Source organism: Elgaria multicarinata, chromosome 1 (genome assembly GCF_023053635.1).
Source record: "Elgaria multicarinata webbii isolate HBS135686 ecotype San Diego chromosome 1, rElgMul1.1.pri, whole genome shotgun sequence".
NCBI classification, from domain to species: Eukaryota; Metazoa; Chordata; class Lepidosauria; order Squamata; family Anguidae; genus Elgaria; species Elgaria multicarinata.
This window is the reverse complement of record NC_086171.1, coordinates 24,233,656-24,253,859: the sequence shown is the minus strand read 5'-3', so window position 1 is coordinate 24,253,859 and position 20,204 is coordinate 24,233,656.

The window sequence follows — 20,204 nt, the reverse complement described above, 5'->3', positions numbered from 1 at the left end:
TCACGCGCCTTTATTGAATCATCCTTATTGCTCATAATTCACTTGTAAAAATATTGTTCGACCCTTATCTCACTTGTAACTTCACGTGAAGCCACTCTGTCAAATGGTGCTGCTGGTTGTGGTGACGCAATTAAATCAGTAGGCTATGCTTTTTAATATGTTTTCCTGTTTAGATTTCTTTTCTTTTTTTTACTTTTGCAAAACAACATCTAAAACTTTAATATGACCTGATGCCAGCCAAGAATATGATAGACATATTTTGCCCTCTGTTTAAGGGGGATATAATAAGCCACACAACTACATTATAATTGCCCATTGTTATATACTATTGGGATTGAGTGGACTATATAAATCCAACTAAATTGTTAGATATTTGGGGCAGTATGAATATTTTAAAGACTTGCCCCATTCTAGTATGGGTGATCCACAGGCTTGTGTATAGGATCCCTTTCTAAATAAAAACCTGAATGTAGAAAGAGATGTTAAATAGATCCCCTTATCGTGCATATGGAACTGCACACAAAGTTACTATTTCAGGATTGGGAGCAAATATGCAAATACTTAGGACTGTCAGTTTTTGAGGGACAAGGATGAGAGGCTGAATCCACTGTCCTCCCCCTTGAAATAGATGACCATCAAAGCTGATTTTTCCACCCATTCTAGGTGATTCGTGAAATGTACGAATGAATTTCATACATCTGCTTTTCTCAGTTTAAATGGCAGTGCAGAGAAGCCATCAGGACCATGGCCTGTGGGGATTAACCCTTTGCCCCCATCCAGTGGACATAGGAACACATGAACCTGAGTCAGACCATTGATCTATCTAGCCCAGTAATGTCAACACTGACTGGCAGCGGCTCTCCAGGGTTGCAGGCAGAAATTTTAAAATGCTTATGCATTTTAAACCTCTGCATTGCAGTTAGGTTTAACTCTGGTTGTACTTCTACACTGTCGTTTTAAGCTTTTATGTTTTATATTGTATTTTATGCTGTATTTTTGTGGTTTTAATGTTTGTGAACTGCCCAGAGAGCTTCGGCTCTTGGGTGGTATAGAAATGTAATACATAAATACATAAGTAATTCCCCACCCCCCAGTCTTATTTGGACATGTCGGGGATTGAACTTGAGACCTTCTGTGTGCAAAACATGTACACTACTACTGAGCCACAGTTCTTCCCAATGAAAATCCCCCTCACCCCAGAAAGAGTTAAACCTGCACAACATGGTCAGAACCTTATTAGCCCCATCCACTTTGCTTTTTAACTTTTGTAAGAACAGATCTATGAAATACATTTGTGCCTTCGTGATATCACCCAGTTAAGCCCTTTTTGGGGGGCGAACACATGAAAACATACAGAAACAGTCTATGGCTACAGATATATAGCTCTGGATAAAGCACATTGACAGTCTCTGACACAAAGTCTTTCTTTCACGAGCTTGATTCCTGCTGCTTGTGTAGTACTAAGAATTGTACCTGTGGAAAAATGGCAAAATAAGAAAGTGTGGTAGTACTTGTGCGAGTGTGCGAACATATGTTGGAGATAGTTTGTGTGGAAGTGAGGAGGGGGAGCCATTGTGAATTCAGATGCTGTTATAAGGTAGGATTACTAGAACAAGGGCTCCTCTCTACCTGATTTAAGGGACATCCTCTTCAAAGAACTGTCTGCTTCTCTAAGGTGTCTTTACCGGGTGAATTCTCTTAACCTCCTTGAATTAAGAGGTTAAACTGAAGCCGGTGTGCTCCAGACCAGTGTCTTTATGCCATCGACCTCCCCTCCAGGCTGTGTTCCGTAATTTTCCCCTGCTGTGCTGAATTGATGCTTCAGATAATGCCTCATCTCAGGGTGTGAAATAAGCAGCCGCTGCCTAAGAGGAGCCACACTGCCTTCTGAAGTGCCCATTCAGCTCAGCAGAGGACAAACCGATTGGCAACAGGAGTGTGATTTGAGAGCAGTAATGCCTGTACAGGAATGCTGCCACAGAGATGGGGCTTGCGGACTGAGTGGAAACTGGATACAAGGTGCACAGGGAAGTGGAAATAAGCACAAGTGGAGGTAACATAATGGAGAGAGAAGGGGGGTTATTTGCAATTCTAGCTAGATGGGACTAGTCAGATACCCAGAATCAGGGATGTTGCTGTTTTCTAACATGTAAGTCCTAAATGAGTGATTCCTTTAACAGGTTTGCAATGTACGTGTAAACCCTCCATGGCCTCCAACAGATCTAAGGATGGACGACCATTTCATCAGTTCATTTTTTGGTAAGAACACACAAAAATCCACAAATTTCTTCATCATTTGGGGCAGAAAGTATATGAGCTTTTTAAAAATTGAACATGGGAGAAAGGTAAATGGACAGATTCAATCATCCAGGCAGAGAGCTTTGAGTGCTTTGCTCTTAAAAGTTTGGCTTTGAATCCCTGTGTCCTGAATCTCCTACCAATCAGCTTGAATGGATGATCCTGGATCCTGGTGTAATGGTAGAGGTAACAAGCTTCTTGGTATCTACTTTCTCAAAAAAATGCATAATTTTATAAACCATGAACATGTCCTGCCCCATCCTTACTCACCATTCTTCTTAGCCCAAAAACCTCAAACATTGTAGCTCCTCTGATCATCTGGGTTGCCTTTCTGCACCCTTTCCATCTGAATACAATATTAGCTTTGTGAAGAAAGTCATCACTTTTCCATAAGTATTTCCACCTTTCCTTACAGAGGCATGACATGTTCCCGATACTCATCAGCTAATTAAGATGACCAGGATTAGTTACACACTTCTCTAGGATCCTCTCTTCTGGATCACTTCTATTTCTTGATCCACAGATCTCTGCTCCCACAAGCAGTTGAGATAAATAAAACAAACCAAAACAAAGGGGCGCGATCACCTTTGCACTCAATGCGTGATCCTTTTCTGAGCTTTCAGTTTGGCTCCAACATATGGTGTTTTCAAACAATAGTTTGTTTCAGGATGCTCAGCAACCACCTAGAAGAAGAAGAAAATTAAAAGCTTTGATGTCTCTTCCTTTTTCATCAGAGTTGACTATGTTATCCTGCTTGAAGCTGGAAGGATTTTCTTGCTGCTAGCCTATAAAGCAAAAGCTTAAATAATGTCTATTCTGCCTTTGAACTGCTGAAAAACAAGGCTGTGTTTCCAGCATACAAGGGAGTACTTCAAGGACAGACCCTTTAATGTGATTGTTAAAATGTACTTTGAAAAAGATACGCCTTGCCAAAAACAAGTTTATCCATAAACTAAGAATCCAATATTTGGGGGAGAGAAATGAAAACCTCTTTTCAGTACATTAATGGACATTGTGCTATAGAAGACAAAATAAAATCGATCTCTGATATTGTCTTATGATCTAAAACTGATGCTCAAGTAGCTTTGCTTTAAAATGGACATGATGACTTCCATCTTTACATGAGTCAGACAATGCCAAATAAAATTTGTAAAGGTGAATGTGTCACAAGGGACTTGCAGAAAAGACTTTTTGAGGCAAATTTCCCAACACTTGCCTAGCACTGGTTCTTGGCTCAAGCTTTTGCATTTGGGGGAACATGCACACAGTGCCTGTTTGTCAATGTTTTCTCCTGTTGGGTTGCGGTGATGATAGTAGGAAAACAATGGTAAGACATTATATATTATACTTCCAACACTTAGGTGTCTGTGAAAAAGTTCCATTTTATAACTCAAGCCAGTAGAAAAAAGGATAAACAGCTGACATCTCAGCATCTGAATGCACTTTAAAAAACCAGAAAATAAAATAGGGTGACCATATGACTGGATTTGCCCGGATTTTGATGGCAAATCCGGGAGGGGGAAAGGAAATCCGGGTTTTTCCAAAGAGCAGCTCTAATGGGAATTTACAAAAATGCTTATAACTCTGTCATTTTTTAAGATAAAGACATGGAACTTGGCACGATGGTAGCTCTTAGGAAGGGCTTTAGTCACAACAAATTTGAAACAGATTTTAGGATTTTTTAAAAAAATTGAGGTTTAAAAAATATTATTTTTAAAATTGCCATTTTTAAAGATAAAGAGATGAAACTTTGCACCATGATAGGATTTAGGTAGAGCTTTAGCCATACCAAATTTGAAACAGATCTGTTCATCCATTGATTTTTTATGATTTTTTTAAAAATTGAGGTTTTTAAATTATTATTTTTAAACCGTCATTTTTAAAGATAAAAAGCTGAAAGTTGGCACCATGATAGCTTTTAGGTAGAGCTTTAGCCATACCAAATTTGAAACAGATCTGTTCATCCATTGATTTTTAGGAATTTTTAAAAATTTGAGGATTTAATTTTTTTTAAAAAAAATGTTAATTTTAAAGAAAAAGAGATGAAACTTGGCAACATTAATGTATAATAAAATTTTAATTTCCCCTTAGGAAGATGATACAGACAACTAATCTCTGAACTAAGAGAGCTGACGGCAAGGCTGTTTCATCATCTGTCTAGGTGTCTATTGCACTCAAAAAAGGGAGTCTCTGCTATGCTAGCATCTTTGGCACATGTGGTGGGAATGTGACAAGAATGTGTGTGTGTGGGGGGGGAGATTTCATGAGATATCTCAGATTACTAAACAAATATTTGAGCCTGATCCCAGATTATCTAGTATTTAAATGCATAATTTGGTAAATGGTGATTTGTATCCATCTTCTTTCTATCCAGTTTCTGGTTTGTTGTCTTCTGGACCATTCCATGTTTTCATCAGTACATTTCTTGAAGTCTCATGACTCAAAGAGGACACTATCACCGTGTGATCATGGCCTTGTACCAGGAATATCTCATGACAGCCTTCTTCCACATCAACCTGCCTGCTAATTAAGATCTACTTCTTGTCCTCAACTCTAAAGTCGGGAAGGTTGCTACCACAGAAAGGGCCTTTTCTGTGATGGCACCCAAATTATGGAATTCCGCCCCTCCCCAGTTATCTAATGCTTTCTTTGTTACCCATCATGTGCTCTGATCATATGCCCCTGGTGTCCTAAAGCTATGTATATTGCCATTTCTGAGAAATTGACTCTTACAATACATGCCTCCTGGGGTGAGGTTGAACCATCAGATTTTACAGCAACCTTGAGGCACTTTATCACATATCTGACTCAACAATCACATGGATGGCAAATATCTTCTAAATATGAATATATTTGGAGAACTGTATGATTAAACTGACGCACTATGGCTTATTCTGTGAAGCAAGACATCCCATGGACATAATTCATATATTTGGCTCCAAACTTTGCATGAATATTGTTTTTCTCTTTTCTCTTATAAATGAAGAGAATGGCTGCTGTAGTTATTTTTCCTTTTCTTTAGTTATATATATTTTTGCTATATTGATGTATTTTGTGGGCTGTAACATGATTTAATGCACAATTAAAAAGAGCATGTGCCTATAGGGGTATTTGAGATCTCTTTAATGATCTTTTAGCTGCTGCTTTTATGTTTTTGGCATAGGAAGCTATTGCCTTATATACTGAATCAGAGCATTGGTCCATCTGGTTCAATATTGTCAACACTGGTGAATTAGGGTGAATAAGGCTTTTTGCCTTATTCGCTGTAGTTAAAGCTGTGGTTTAAGGGGTCTTCTGAACAGGGCCACTGACTGATAATGGCTTACTAGGGTTTCCAGAAGGAGTGTTTCCTAGCCCTGCCTGGAAATGCCTAGCACTGAAATACCTGTGATGTCTGCAAGCAAAGCATGGACTCTACTAAGCTATGCCCCCACCACACACCTTTTATTGGCTGGCTCTATTCTTACATTGCTGATTGTTGTTTAGAGCTGGATATTACTGTTTTTATCGTTATTGGGTCCCTTGAAGCTGTTTGCGGTTGAAGGTGGGATATAAATTCAAGAGAGAAAAAGACTACTAATCTCATCACAATTGCATTATATTTCTTTTCCCGCTGCTGCACTTGCAAGCCTAGTCTGCTTGTACTTACATCCTCAGGGCATTTGTGTTTAAAGGGATGCTCTCACACATGTTGCAAGCCAAGGAAATATACCTTTTGATCACGTAGTCTATTGGCCTTTCCTTGAACATCTCAAAAACCTCTCTTTGATTTCATCAACGAATCAACAGGTCACTGAAGAGACAAAACAGTTTGAAATCCTTTCTGCGTAGAAGGCTTGTTCTTGTTTTGTTTCCGTTTCAAGTCATTTGGGTTTCAAAGAAAATGGGGGGTGGGGGGGAAGGAATACAGTTTCATGAGGTGAGTAAGTGGGATTTAGCCTGGTAGTGGTCAATGATGTGCACCAAAATAGACACAGTGCAGCAGTGTGCCTCAGTGAAATAATGTTCTCTTGCTCATTTAGAAAGCTCCCCCTCTTCTGGTTTGTTTCCATTTTATCTTCAAGCTGTGAGTAAGAAAGACTTTGAAGCCTTTGTTTTATTAAAAACCAGCTTTTAAAGTGCAAGAGGAAGAGACATCAATTGCCAAAATAAACAAATCTACAGAAATAAAGGCTGCCTTCTCCTTCCCTCCCCTTGAAATGTAATACACACAGCCAACTGTGCAAAAATGTTCTTTGATTTTATTCGATGTAATAATATTAGGGATGGTTTAATGAATGGAAACTATATTTCGACAGGTGATAATGAGGGAAAAGAGGACACAGCAAGGAATCTGGTTTCTGCAAGATCCTGCATGAAGAAGGAAAAAAAGAGCTATTTTGTTAAATCAAAACCAAATCTGTCATAGCTGGGTTTGTATTTAACCCCACCCCACCCCACCCGCCACTTTTGTGTGTGCCTTATGGGAATACTTTATGGCGCTAAAGTAATATATGGTTCACTTTTTCTCGTGGTACTTTTGACCGAGCAGGAAATGAAATCACATTTGAGGAGTATATATAAAAATAATCCAAGCCCTATAAATGGCACCCTAAGGCATTACAAAAGTCCAGCGAGAAACCTAAAACAAAAAAACCCTCAAAACTTGAGTACATTGATAATGTATAGTCAGTATCAATGATATATGTTCACTCTGTAGTTTAAACCAAAAACCAAAAACCCAAATTCCTGTTTTTTTCAAATGAGAACAGAACTGAAGTAATGCTGACTTATTTAGTGAGATAACTTGATAGTAATTCACAATCTGTTGTGACTAGATAATTGGAGCTGAACTAAATTATCTTGGCAAATCTGTGTTTGCTGGAATAATGGGAAGTTGAGGATGGGGGTATTTCTGAACAGGAGGGTGAGGTTGTTCACAGTTTTTCTGATGAACATTTGGGGGAGGGGCTTACACCATTTTTTTAAAAAAAAATTTTTTAAAAAAAACCTATCATGTTTCCATGACATTTGGAGTGATATGTGTCATTTTGCTCTAAGACAGGAGTCCATGCGCTTTCTAAGTTGGGTCTTAGTTCATGTGGAAAAATTAGAGAGAGAGAGAGAGAGAGAGAGAGAGAGAGAGAGAGAGAGAGAGAGAGAGAGAGAGAGAGAGAGAGACTTTTTAAACACTTAAAACTACCCTGCTACTGCTAATATTGATCCATTATTCCCATATTAGGCAGGTTGGGTGAGAAGGCTGCGAGTGAGGTAAAGGGTAACTTACGATAGCCCTGTGGAGTAGTCCACTGTTAATGTTGAGCCCAGCACACACAAACATACAGAATAGTCCTCCTGTTGCACAAAGGTTTCTCCCCTTGATTGCCTTCTTGCTCAAATCCAGTGCTCAGCTGCATGAAGAAAGCTTGTGGTCTACTGATGTGCATGAAGTCCACCTGTATTGTTTACATGTTTAAAACATCAAGGAAAACATTTTAATTAAAAATAAGAGCAGAATTTGCAATATATGCAAATCAGACTGCTTAAATTTGTGCAATTGGAATATGGCAACCCTGGTTGGTGGTGCTGATAAACCATAAGAACATAAGAAGAGCCGTGCTGGATCAGACCAAAGGCCTATCTAACCCAGCATTCTGTTTGCACAGTAATCCATGGGAAAAATGCCTATGGGAAGCCCACAAACAGGACATGAATGCAATAGCATCTTCCCAGACATGTTCCCCACCAACTGGTACCAAGAGGCTGACTTCCTCTGATCCTGGAGGTCATATATACCATCCTCACGAGTAGCCATTGTTAGCCTTATCTTCCATGAATTTGTCTAACCCCCGTGATGTTTGGATTGGAATAAAAGGTACTGGTGAAAGGTATTTAAAAAGGGATAGGGGGAGGAGGAAGGAGAGTGATAATTATCTATTACTGACAATTATAAACATGTTCCCCCATTTCCCCAGCATTTAAAGAATGTGCTACTCTACTGAAGATGGTCAACTTCTCTCCTCAATCCCTTTCACACACTGCAATGAGGTTGAGAAATTTTAGTTCAGCATGAGAAATATCATATCTTCAATTACATTGAAACTTTGTAAAACACACAGCAGTAAAAGGCTGGTTGAAAAGTTGGCAACCGTATTCCTCAGCCAATGGTGTTCCTCTTCCAAAGCAGGGCTTACAGAGATTTGGGACAGGGGATTGAAAGTAGCCAGGAAATAGGATGGAGAGTCTTTCATGTGCTTCTTCTAGTATGAGGCATTCCAGGGTGCTTAGGGGGTATTTTAAAGCTCTGTCTTGCAGTAACCTCCTCTATATCAGCCTGAAGTCTCCTAACCCATCCTTTGCAATCCTCCTCTAATAGGATGCAAACCGAAAGCTTAAAACAAATCTGTGATTTCCTGAAAGTAAATAGACATCCAGAGATGTTTATGTATTTGTAGTCCTGGTCAGCAGCACATAAATTGAAGTGTTCTATTGGTGCAATAAATTTCTCAGCCGTTCTGGTATTTCTATCCCAGTCTCCTATTGATTCCTTCCACTCCCCTTGGTCAGATAAATGGAGTTTGTATTAGAGATAACGAGCACAGGGGATTAACCAAAGAGCAGTTTTGAGATTTCTACTATGGGCCCTGGTAGGAAAGTATCAGATATTTAACCTAGCAATATCAGATGTTACAAAGCATTGGTTTGGTATTATCCTTCATTTGAGAGGTTTGTGTTAAGAAAGAGCGTAGTAAGCTAGGTAAAATGAATGATAACTGGTAGATTTTATCCAATTTAGGAAAATATAATGTAGAATGCGTTGTGATTTTTAAGTCTTTGAAAAGTATTTTTAAAAGACGGTTGTTCTTATTTTATCAGGCTGCATGGAGATGACTAAAGAGATTCATTTCTAAACACATATAATTGGCATAATCTTGTTTCCATCAAAGAATATGATGTGTATTTAATAAGCTGTGTTTTAAACCCCTCTGACCTGCATTCTTACAAAGGCTGACAGAAGTGTCTCATATTCTTGTCTGAATTGTTAGAGTGCCATCAACATAAGTTACTGCATTTTCATAGCACTCTAAGGCTGCAACCCTATTAGCAGAGTGGTTGTGCCAGGATTTTTGACCAAATCCTGCAAGCACTGAGTCATTACTGACCCTTGGAGGGACGCCAGCTTTCGCTGACGTTTTCTTGGCAGGCCTTATAGCGGGGCGGTTTGCCATTGCCTTCCCCGGCCGTCATTACCTTTCCCCCCAGCTCGCTGGGTACTCATTTTACCGACCTCGGGAGGATGGAAGGCTGAGTCGATCTTCCGCTGGGATCGAACTCAGGCCGTGGGGAGAGTTTTGGCTGCAGTAACTGTTGCTTTTACCGCTCTGCGCCACACGACGCTCAAATCCTGACTTAGGGATCAGCAAATTTTCCATTTCCAACTATGGATCCCTGTTGCACGTACTTCTGTTTTGAAACGAATGTCTTTTACTTGTCTATATTTTTTGCTTATAAATGAATAACCTTTGTGTTGAGAAAATAGCCCTGGCACAAGCCCTCTTGTTGCCTGAGTTGGGAGAGAACATGTGGCCAGTGTTACATTGTGCCGCTTCCCTTCACTGCCACATCACAGTTTCCCCTTCCCTGGTTGCCACTCCTCCCTTTCCGCTGCCTGATGCAGGCACCTCAGGCTGCTTCCTGGGGGTGGGGGGCTGGCCTTTGAGAGGATAATCCCAGTGATGATTAGATAAGACCCCAATTGAATTAGACAACAAACTTAAATTGAATGTACACAGACAAAAAAACACAAAACAAGGACTGTGCATGTTCACAATGTAATATGAAATCCTATAACATCTTTTTAAATAAATAAATATGTAAGTGGTTCACTAGAAATGTTGCCAAACAATACAAGATTCCAGCAGTAATAAATCATTTTATGTTCATCATTGATCTACTGTCAAGAACAAATATTAATAACTGTCATTAAAAACTTGCAAACTTCTTGTTTTTGTGGGCAAATTGATATGGCATGGGATTGATTTATGGGACATAAATAGATTCACAATCATAGCCATGTACCTATTTTATGGATAAACTTCAATGTGAAACTAGATATTTGTTTGTCTTCATAGCAGCCTTCCCCAACTTGTGCCCTTCCAGATGTTTTGGCCTATAATTTTCATCAACTCCAGCCAGTATGGCCAGTGCTCAGGTGATGGGAGTTGTAAGCCAAAACATCTGGAGCGACACAGGATAGGGAAAACTCATTTATAGCAGAAGTACATTGTGTGAAGTAAATAATGTAGCCACTGTTATTCAAATTATCAATTATTCCTGAAGTTTCTTTCACAGTGACAGGGCAGGGCAAGTGGTAGTGTAGCACTTGACTCTGCAGTCCATGCTTTATAGTTACAGTGTATAAGTTCATAGCACTTTTCCTGAGCTTACTCAAGGATTGTCCACTTTGATTGTCATTGAGATCTACCTTTGCTCTCCTAAGCCAGTCTTCTGGACTTGGATTTCTTTGAAATGTCTTTCTCTTTACATGCCATCCCTAAAAAGACTGTGCCTATTGTCTCTTGCTTGAGAGATGTTTGTGTAGGTGGAATATTCTCCAGAGATCAGGACCTCTTTGAAAACATATGCTGCTTCGACTTATTTACTTTGCACAACCCACTGGTTCTATCATACAGAAGGACTACAAACCTTTTGAGTAGCATCATGGTATTGACAGAGACATATGTTGAACCCACATGCAAGAAGGTAAACTAGTCACAGAGTACATTCCCCTGAAGGTATGAGTGTGTGGTTTGGGGTGGATCAAAGCACACCTCCACTTCTGTATTCATCGCTACATATATTGGGTATTATTTGCATGTGGACACCATGCTTGACAGTATTGGACCCATTTAATGGCATGCCAGCTTGTTGATGACACCCTATTGGAGGTTTGGGTTTATGGTTTGAGGTGGCCGAAAGCTTTTTGGGAGGTGCACCACTCCAGTTCTGAATTTGTTTATGCATATATTGGATATTATTGACATGGGGATGCCATGCTTGACAGTGTCTCATGTCCTAACTAAACATTGGGATGGCGCAATGATGGACCTTTAGGGTGTTTTAGTAAAACATTATTCTTTTCTCTTAAACATCAATCAAACATTAGTAAAACAAACATTAGTAAAACATTACTAAAATCTTCTCTTGTTATGTTAAGTGTTTTGCATTTTGCATTGGGTTTGGTTCAGATTTACATTGGACCAACTGTGCCAATGGAAGTGGTCTTGCCGCCCCTCCTTCCCAGGGCAGTCCCTCCAGCCCCTTGAAAATGGTACACAGAGAGTCAAGACACCCTGTTGAATTGGGTGAGCTGTGGTGTGTGGAAAAGGAGGGATCCCCATAATTGGATGGAGGAGCCTTCTGTGAGTGGAGCCCTTTCTCCATAGAAGACCCGTTCCTCTCATGGAAGACAGGTCCTGGATCCAACCAAGGGCTGCCTCAGACATCACTGGGGCCACAGCTAGACCTAAGGTTTATCCTGGGATCATCCAGGGTTCACCCCTGCCTGAGCACTGGATCCCCTGTGTGTCACCTAGATGAACAGGTTTGACCCCTGGATGATCCAGGGATAAACCTTAGGTCTAGCTATGGCCTGGATCTCTCATCCCTGTACTCAGTGCTATACGCCTATGCCGAGTGTGTGAATCATACTTGGGCTAGCTAAAACCATTGAAAAACGTTGTTAGAGCTGAAATCAGGTGGCACAAAAATTTCATCATTGTTTATTAATCTAGGATGGTTTAAAGTCAAGAAATGCTGAACATCCATGTGTGAAGTGGCCCAAAGATAATGACACATCAGCGTAGTTCATCAAGACGGAACTTTTCAAGCACACATGCTTGCTTGAGGGCTTGCTGGAGGCAAGATGCTGGGTTAGATAGGGCATTTGGTCTAGTCCAGAAGAGCCTGTCCTCAGTGAGCATTCTAGTCCTTATACAGTTCTTCCTCGTGCTGGAAGAGGACAGCATTAGAGGATGTTTGCCTTGCTTGGGTTTCACTGCATATACAAACATAAGCCAACATTGACAAGACAGGGGCAGCCCTTGCTCAGTGAAACTCTGGACCTCTCCATAAGGCTTGCAGCTTCAAGTGCAACCACATGGCAAGCTCTTCATGTGAAGTGGCTCCCTAAGCAGTTCTACCAATCACAGTCCTTCACATGGAGGGCTTGGCATAGAATCATAGAATCATAGAATAGCAGAGTTGGAAGGGGCCTACAAGGCCATCGAGTCCAACCCCCTGCTCAATACAGGAATCCACCCTAAAGCATCCCTGACAGATGCTTGTCCAGCTGCCTCTTGAAGGCCTCTAGTGTGGGAGAGCCCACAACCTCCCTAGGTAGCCGATTCCATTGTCGCACTGCTCTAACAGTCAGGAAGTTTTTCCTGATGTCCAGCCGGAATCTGGCTTCCTTTAACTTGAGCCCGTTATTCTGTGTCCTGCACTCTGGGAGGATCGAGAAGAGATCCTGGCCCTCCTCTGTGTGACAACCTTTTAAGTATGTTCAGCTACCTCTAGGTAATGGTGCTATGGCCATCTTTAACAACTCCTTAAATGCCCAGTGCATGCAGCAAGTAGAATCCTTGAATATCCACCTGTCATGTGCATCCAAAACCTCCTGCAGGATATAGCTTTTAACCATTTGTTGACAATTGCAGGCAAAGCAATGTTTATGGGGATGTGCCTAAACCTGAAGCTTGAGCATAGTGCATATGCATGAGCAGCTAGTTATAGGCATTAAACCAACAAATGCTAGTTGCTTTCCTCTCATCTTTCATACGCTCCGTTGCCACATTAAACAATTGGAAATTGCTCTTTGGACAGCATAAACCATATGTTTCTAGACCTGGGAGGCTTTCTGTGTCAAAGGTTGAGAACCTCTACAATACTATGATACCCGTATTTATTAATCCCAGTAATATTGAAGTATTCATGAAAGCTTAAGTAACCATTTTTTAAAAAGCAATTATTTGTTATAAGAAAAAAGAAGGAAAATAATAGATTTTGGGCTTTTTCAGTGTTGTTTTTTAATCTTCATGTTACTTTAACACAGAAGCTATACTATTATGATTGAGCCACTAGGTGGAGAAAGCAAGCCTCCTTCCCATACAAAATGGATAGCATTTTCAATAGAATGCAACCATGACTGAGAATATTCTTCAATGCTTGAGGAAATGGTAACTGTTTGTGACCTATAGAGAGTACATTTTTTTAAAAAAAAACTTTAAGAGTACTTTAGTCCCATTGAACTCAAGGGAACACAAAGAAGAGTAAATCCTTCAGTCAATGGATGTAAATATTACTTATTGCAGTGTGTTTAGTACCACTTCTCAAGAGTATACTTGTGTAGAGGAAACCTTTGTTCTCTGTAGAGATGCCCTTCAAATGTTGTATTCTTCTCCATTATACCTCATGATTTGAACAGCTCACTGGCCCAAAATAGGTAAAAAGTAATTTGATAGCTGGATGAGTGTGTTTAGTTAGATGTGCACTACTCTTACTTTCAATAAATGGCAATATTAATGTGGTTTGTTGTTTAAATATAAATTAATTATTGTGACTTGGATTCAGATTTGGGGTGCGCAACAGCCCTGCTTTCTCCGCCCTGCAGCAGCTCCCTAGCTGCCTGAAAAGGCTGCACAGAGGGTGGGGACCCTGATGAATCAGGGTAAGAGAAAGGGGGATTCCCCCAAATCTGGCAGAGAGACCCTCCATCAATGGAAAGCAGTTCCTGGATCCAAACCATTAAGTTCTAATAATTAGTCTGAAAGTAATTTCTTCTTCTGATGGGGTGAATGCAGAACCTGCCTTCCATGAGAGAAAGGGCTCCACTCATGGAAAGTCCCTCTGCCCAAATTTGGGGGGGTTCCCCCTCACCCCATATCACACTTCACTCCAATCAGAAGGTAGAAGAGCCTTCTCTGTACAGCATTTTTGAGGGGATGGAGGGACTGCTGTGGGAAGGAAGGGGTAGAGAACCCCACTTCCTCCAGTGCAGGTGATCCAGCTTAAATGAATCCAACCCAGTGAGTTTTTCACACTTTACAGAGAAATGTTTTCAGTTATGGAAATTCATAACTTTTGATGGGGCCATGAACCGCTTCAGTCCCTTTGAATGTTGTGCACCAGTGGGCAGCAATTCTGGCAAGTGTGTCACATCAGGACCAAAGTATGAGATGGATATCACTTTAACATACCCTACAGGCCATATGCAAGTGCTTTGGAGTGGCTGTGCTTCTAGTCTGCTAAGCGAAGAGGAGCTAACAATGCAATCATGGAGAAGCAAACAAAAACATCAGCCTGATACTGTACCATAGCCAAGACAATGGGCTTTCCTGTTCCTGTCCTTGGGTACAACAAGTTCCTTACTCCACAGGTTGTCTGCCTGTATTTTATATCATGATGCTCTTGCCATGATGCTCTTGCACAAGATTTTGTATTTATGTCTGCCCTGTTTCTGGAGGGAATCTAGTTGCTCTCATCAGCTTCTACTGTGATGCACCTTCAGTGAAGATAGATGCTTTAATTTATCCCACATCAGATGTTCTCTTTGGAACCGGCAGGAAAATTGTTATGCACAGCTATTATAAACAGTGGGAGAAGAGACATAATTTCAGCAAGATACAGATTGCCCCTAGAGTAAGTTGTCCAGTTTAATGGAATGACTCGTGTAAATGCATACTTGCATAATCAAAGGCTCTGGAAGTGCTCAAAGGAGATAGCATGACAGATGTGTTTGCATGATGAACAGTGAAGGAAAGCTACATCATATAGCTTTCCTTCACTGTTTGTTATGTAAGCACATCTGTCATATTTTTTTCTTTTTCTCACTGTTCGTGCTTTCCAACCCCCTTTCAAACAGATCACCTGGGTAGATGAAGGCAGATCTTCATATGAGAACATCACATGAAGAGGGATAGTTTGGCTGAGAAGAAGTATGTTGAATAATCAATTATCTTGTTCAGACAACATGCTAAGCCACGGTGGTTAAGCATTTTGAGCTAAACATTATGTGAACCATGACTTAGTGCGCTGTGTGAACTATTCCTAACCATGGTGGCTGAATAAGCACAGTTTAAACATGCTCACTAACATTTGCTGCAAAAGGGTTGGTGGCCCAACCATGGCTTAGTGTGTTATCTGAACAGGCCCAATCTGTATTCTGTACAAAGAAGTGGGAATTCTGCCAGGTGAGTCTCTCTGGAGTAGGCCTTCCTACACTGGGGCACTACCACTGAATAGACCCTGTCTCTTGTAGCTACCCACCTCACCTCATTTGCTCAGGGCACCTGGAAGACAGCCTCAGATGATAACCTTGGATAGGAATATATGATAGGAGATGATTCTTAAGAACATAAGAGAAGCCATTCTGGATCAGACCAAGGGTGCATCTAGTCCAGCACTTTGTTCACACAGTGGCCAACCAGCTATTGACCATGAACCCATGAGCAGGACATGGGTGCAAAAGCACCCTCCCATCCATGTTCCCCAGTAGCTGGTGTATATAGGCTTAATTCCTCTGATCTGGGAGGTAGCACATAGCAATCAGGAGTATTATTATTATTATTATTATTATTATTATTTATTTATTTATTTATATAGCACCATCAATGTACATGGTGCTGTACAGAGTAAAACAGTAAATAGCGAGACCCTGCCGCATAGGCTTACATTCTAATAAAACCATGATAAAACAATAAGGAGGGGAAGAGAAAGCAAACAGGCACAGGGTAGGGTAAACAGGCACTGGGTAGGGTAAAACTAACATTATAAAGTCAGAACAAAATCAAGTTTTAAAAGCTTTAGGAAAAAGAAAAGTTTTTAGCTGAGCTTTAAAAGCTGTGGTTGAACTTGTAGTTCTCAAATGTTCTGGAAGAGCGTTCCAGGCATAAGGGGCAGCAGAAGAAAATGGACGAAGCCGAGCAAGGGAAGTAGAGACCCTTGGGCAGGCGAGAAACATGGCATCAGAGGAGCGAAGAACACGAGCGGGGCAATAGTGTGAGATGAGAAAGGAGAGATAGGAAGGAGCTAGACAGTGAAAAGCTTTGTAGGTCAACAGGAGAAGTTTATATTGGATTCTGAAGTGAATTGGAACCCAATGAAGAGATTTCAGAAGTGGAGTTACATGGTCAGAGCGGCAAGCCAAGAAGATGATCTTAGCAGCAGAGTGGTGAACAGAAACCAACGGACTGATGTGAGAAGAAGGAAGGCCAGTGAGAAGAAGGTTGCAGTAGTCCAACCGAGAAATAACCAATGCATGAACAAGAGTCTTGGCAGAAGAGACAGACAAAAATGATCGAATCCTGGCAATATTATACCAATGATAGCCTTCTCCTCCACGAATTTATGCAACCCCCCTTTTACAGCCATCCAAATTCTTCAGTTAACCTGGTCCCAAGCTCAAACTGAGAAGTTGCCAGAGCATGAATAACTGCAACATGGCTATATCTGTCCAGGTAAGGTTGTCGTTTCTCACCCACCCCCACCCCAAGTGTTAGGACATTTCAGGGGCAGCCTTTACAGGATCAGTTCCTTTGTGAGGAGAGGACTGGCAATGGATGGTGTGTTTGTAATACACAAGTAAAGTTGAACAAGAGGTGAGGAAGGAGGAAATCACCCAAATATCCTGGAGCTTGTCTTTAACGTGGTATCAGTTGCCCGAAAAGCAAACACAGCATGCCTTTGAAGCCTTTCCCAAAAGCTTGTTCTTGCCAATCAGCTGCAAGTGCTGCTTCTTGCTTGTTTTTTATGGCAAATGAAGTGGCTCTCAGTTAGGAATATCATCTTGGGGCCCAGGTTATCTGAAGGAATTAGGGATGTGCTCCACTTCTAATCGGACCAGCGAATTAGAAGCGGAGCGGGGTGCTTCGCCTCCCCTTAAGGCGGAGGTGAAGAGGATTGGGGGGGTCAGCGGAGTGTAGCGAAGAGGATTGAGGTGAAGGCGGATCCTTCGCCTAGATCTGGAGCTCCACCGGAAACGTAAGTGGGGTTTACCGGGCCCTGCCGCTGTCGCTGTCACCCATGCGGCGACAGCGGCAGGGCCTAGTAACCCCCCCTCCTCTCCCTTACCTGCCTCCGTCCGTGGTCCCTCGGCTTCTTCAATTGAGCCCGTGGTTCAACCAGGAAGTCTAGGCCGCACTTGCGGCCCAGACTTCCTGGCTGAACCGTGGGCTCAATTGAAGAAGCCAACGGACCGCGGATGGAGGCAGGTAAGGCCCCCCTCCCCCTTGGTCCCTTACCGGGCTCTGCCACTGTCGCCGCACAGGCGGTGACGGCGGCAGGGCCCAGTAACCCCCCCCCGCCCTCCTCTCCCGGCCTTACCTGGTGCCACTCCCCTCCACTGCGGAGCTCCGATTCAGAGCCGGAGCTCCGTGGCGAAGAGGAGCGGAGTATGGGCGGAGCGGAGCGGAGCGGGCCGATCTGAAATTTTTGGATCCTCCCGCGGGGCAGAGTGGGGGGTCCGTGCACACCCCTAGAAGGAATACCTCCTCCCATATGTACCTGCCTGGACCCTAAGATCATCTTCACAGGTCCTTCTCCGTGAGCGTCTGCTAAAGGAAGTGCGATGGGTGGCTACCAGAAGGAGGGCCTTTTCTGCTGTGGCACCCTGGCTGTGGAATGAGCTCCCTAGAGTGGTTCACCTGGCACCAACATTATATTCTTTCTGATGCTTTTTTTATTTTCCCACTATTTTAACATTTTACCATCCTAGTCTTTTAACTTTGCAGTTTTAAATCTGTATTTTAAATTCCTGCATTGCTGCTTGGTTTTATTCAGGTTATACTTTTATATTGTAGTTTTATTTTGTGGTTTATGTTTTACACTTCAATTGTACTTTGTGGTTTTAATTTTTGTGAGCTGCTCAGAGAGCTTCAGCTATTGGGCAGTATAGAAATGCAGTAAATAAATAAATAATCTACTAGTGCTAATGTGGCACTAATTAGTGCACAGTGGCACTAATACAGATTAGCACTTATTCAGAATAGCGCTAGAATCCAATTCCATCAATAAACAGATGATGGAATGAACGATGCCAGACGATCTGCGAAACAAAATTGGTATATTCCTACTCTCGGCTACACTTGAGGATGCTTCTTTTATATGTGTTTCTTTTTTATTTGGAAATGCCCACCATTAGCAAAGCTTGAGGACTCTTAGATTTAAGTGGGGGGATCAAAAATATAATTGCGAGTGGGGCAGGAGGTGGGTGGGGACGATATGGCTCCATAGTAGAGCTTCCCCACTGGAGGTTCTGCCCCATAACTTGTATCTGCTGTGGGAAGAATCCCAAAGCAAAGTCAGCAATGTGTTAAGCACGAAGAGCATCCCACTTCTCCAGGAAATATAGCTGAGTATTCCCACATAATCCCATGCTAACCGCGGACAATTGGGCAGTGTTTCAACCTTGCTGGAAGTAAGCAGTCAGAATTTAGATTATGAAAGATGCTCACTGTCTCTCTCTTCCTCGCTTCCCCTCCACCCCCCCTTCCACACACCAGTTCCAAGTCCTTTCATGGTTTTCCCCTTCGCCCCTATTCCCCAACAGTGCAGCATTATGTACGCTTGCACACAAATATACTTCAACAGTGGCACCAGTGTGATCAGCTGAATCCAATGCAGTCCCAGAGGGATGATCTGGTAATGGAAGCCTACACACCACAATCAGTTTTAATTAAATAACTGAAGCATACTTCTCATTTAGCCCGTGCAGTGGCAAAATATCCTCCCTCTTCAAAAGAACCTTGCACATGCCAGGGAGATTAAGTTACTCTTGAAAGCATTTCCTCTCCTGTCCTAGCCAGTTGAGGAAAGGGAAAGAAGGGATTGGCCACAACAACTCTGAGATTCCATCAGTAATTATGGAAATGCCTGTGCAGAGCGATGAAAAGCTGGCTTTGGGCTTTGCACCATAAAGCATTCGTTGGGTACTTTTATTTGTCTCCCTACAGTTAGCAGCAGCTAATAGCTGGACCAAGCCTCATGCAACAGCTCAGCCAAAAAATCAGTGCAGAGTCTATGACCTTTAGATTTGTTTGTTCGTTTGTTTAGTTTTAAGTGTTGGTCACGTGACAAAGAATTTGTAAACAATGATGAACAAGGATAAAAACAGAAATATTTAACAAAACATTGTATGAAATATTTTATAAAAATAAATATTTAAAGAAAATAAGAGCTATGGGTATATTACTATTTTAATACCATCCAAACAGAATTCAGTTTCAGAAGGAATGCCCAGATTGAGTAGGCATTCAGCTCCATGGTATCCTTTACACCCATCTCTTCCCCAGGTGGGGAGGTGCTCTTCCTCGCCTCACACTTGCTACAGGGCTGCAGGGAAGGAGCAGTGTTGCCAGCACCTGTATCCACAATTACCTCTCAGAAATGTAACATTTGGAAGACCCTAGAGAAGTTTCCCAGAAAAATGACAATCAGAGCTGAGCTAAAATTCCTCAGATGATATTTTTCTCAGAAAATTTCTGATATTTTTCCTTTTCTTATCCCCTAGGATAATTATAAAAGGACACTTTTCAGAATTTTCTCCATTTTCTTCACCACCATTCCCTCCCACAATGCCCTGGAGTGAGGCTAGGTACATGGGGCATTGTGGAGAGTGCCAAATGGGGGCCAGGCTGCCAACACACTTGATGCTGTTGCCATTTGCAGCGGCAGGGCAGAAAAACCAAAAATTCTTCAGAAAACATAGAAGCTGTTGCACAAGACTTGCCAATGGGGATGCCAACCTCTGAGAAATTGTTGAAGAATTTCTCCTCCCTCTGGAGAAATTCAGTGACATTGTCCCCACAATTTCCCAACTCACAAATAGGGTGGAGAGTTTCAAGAGGCCACTTGCACACAGCTCTATTTAT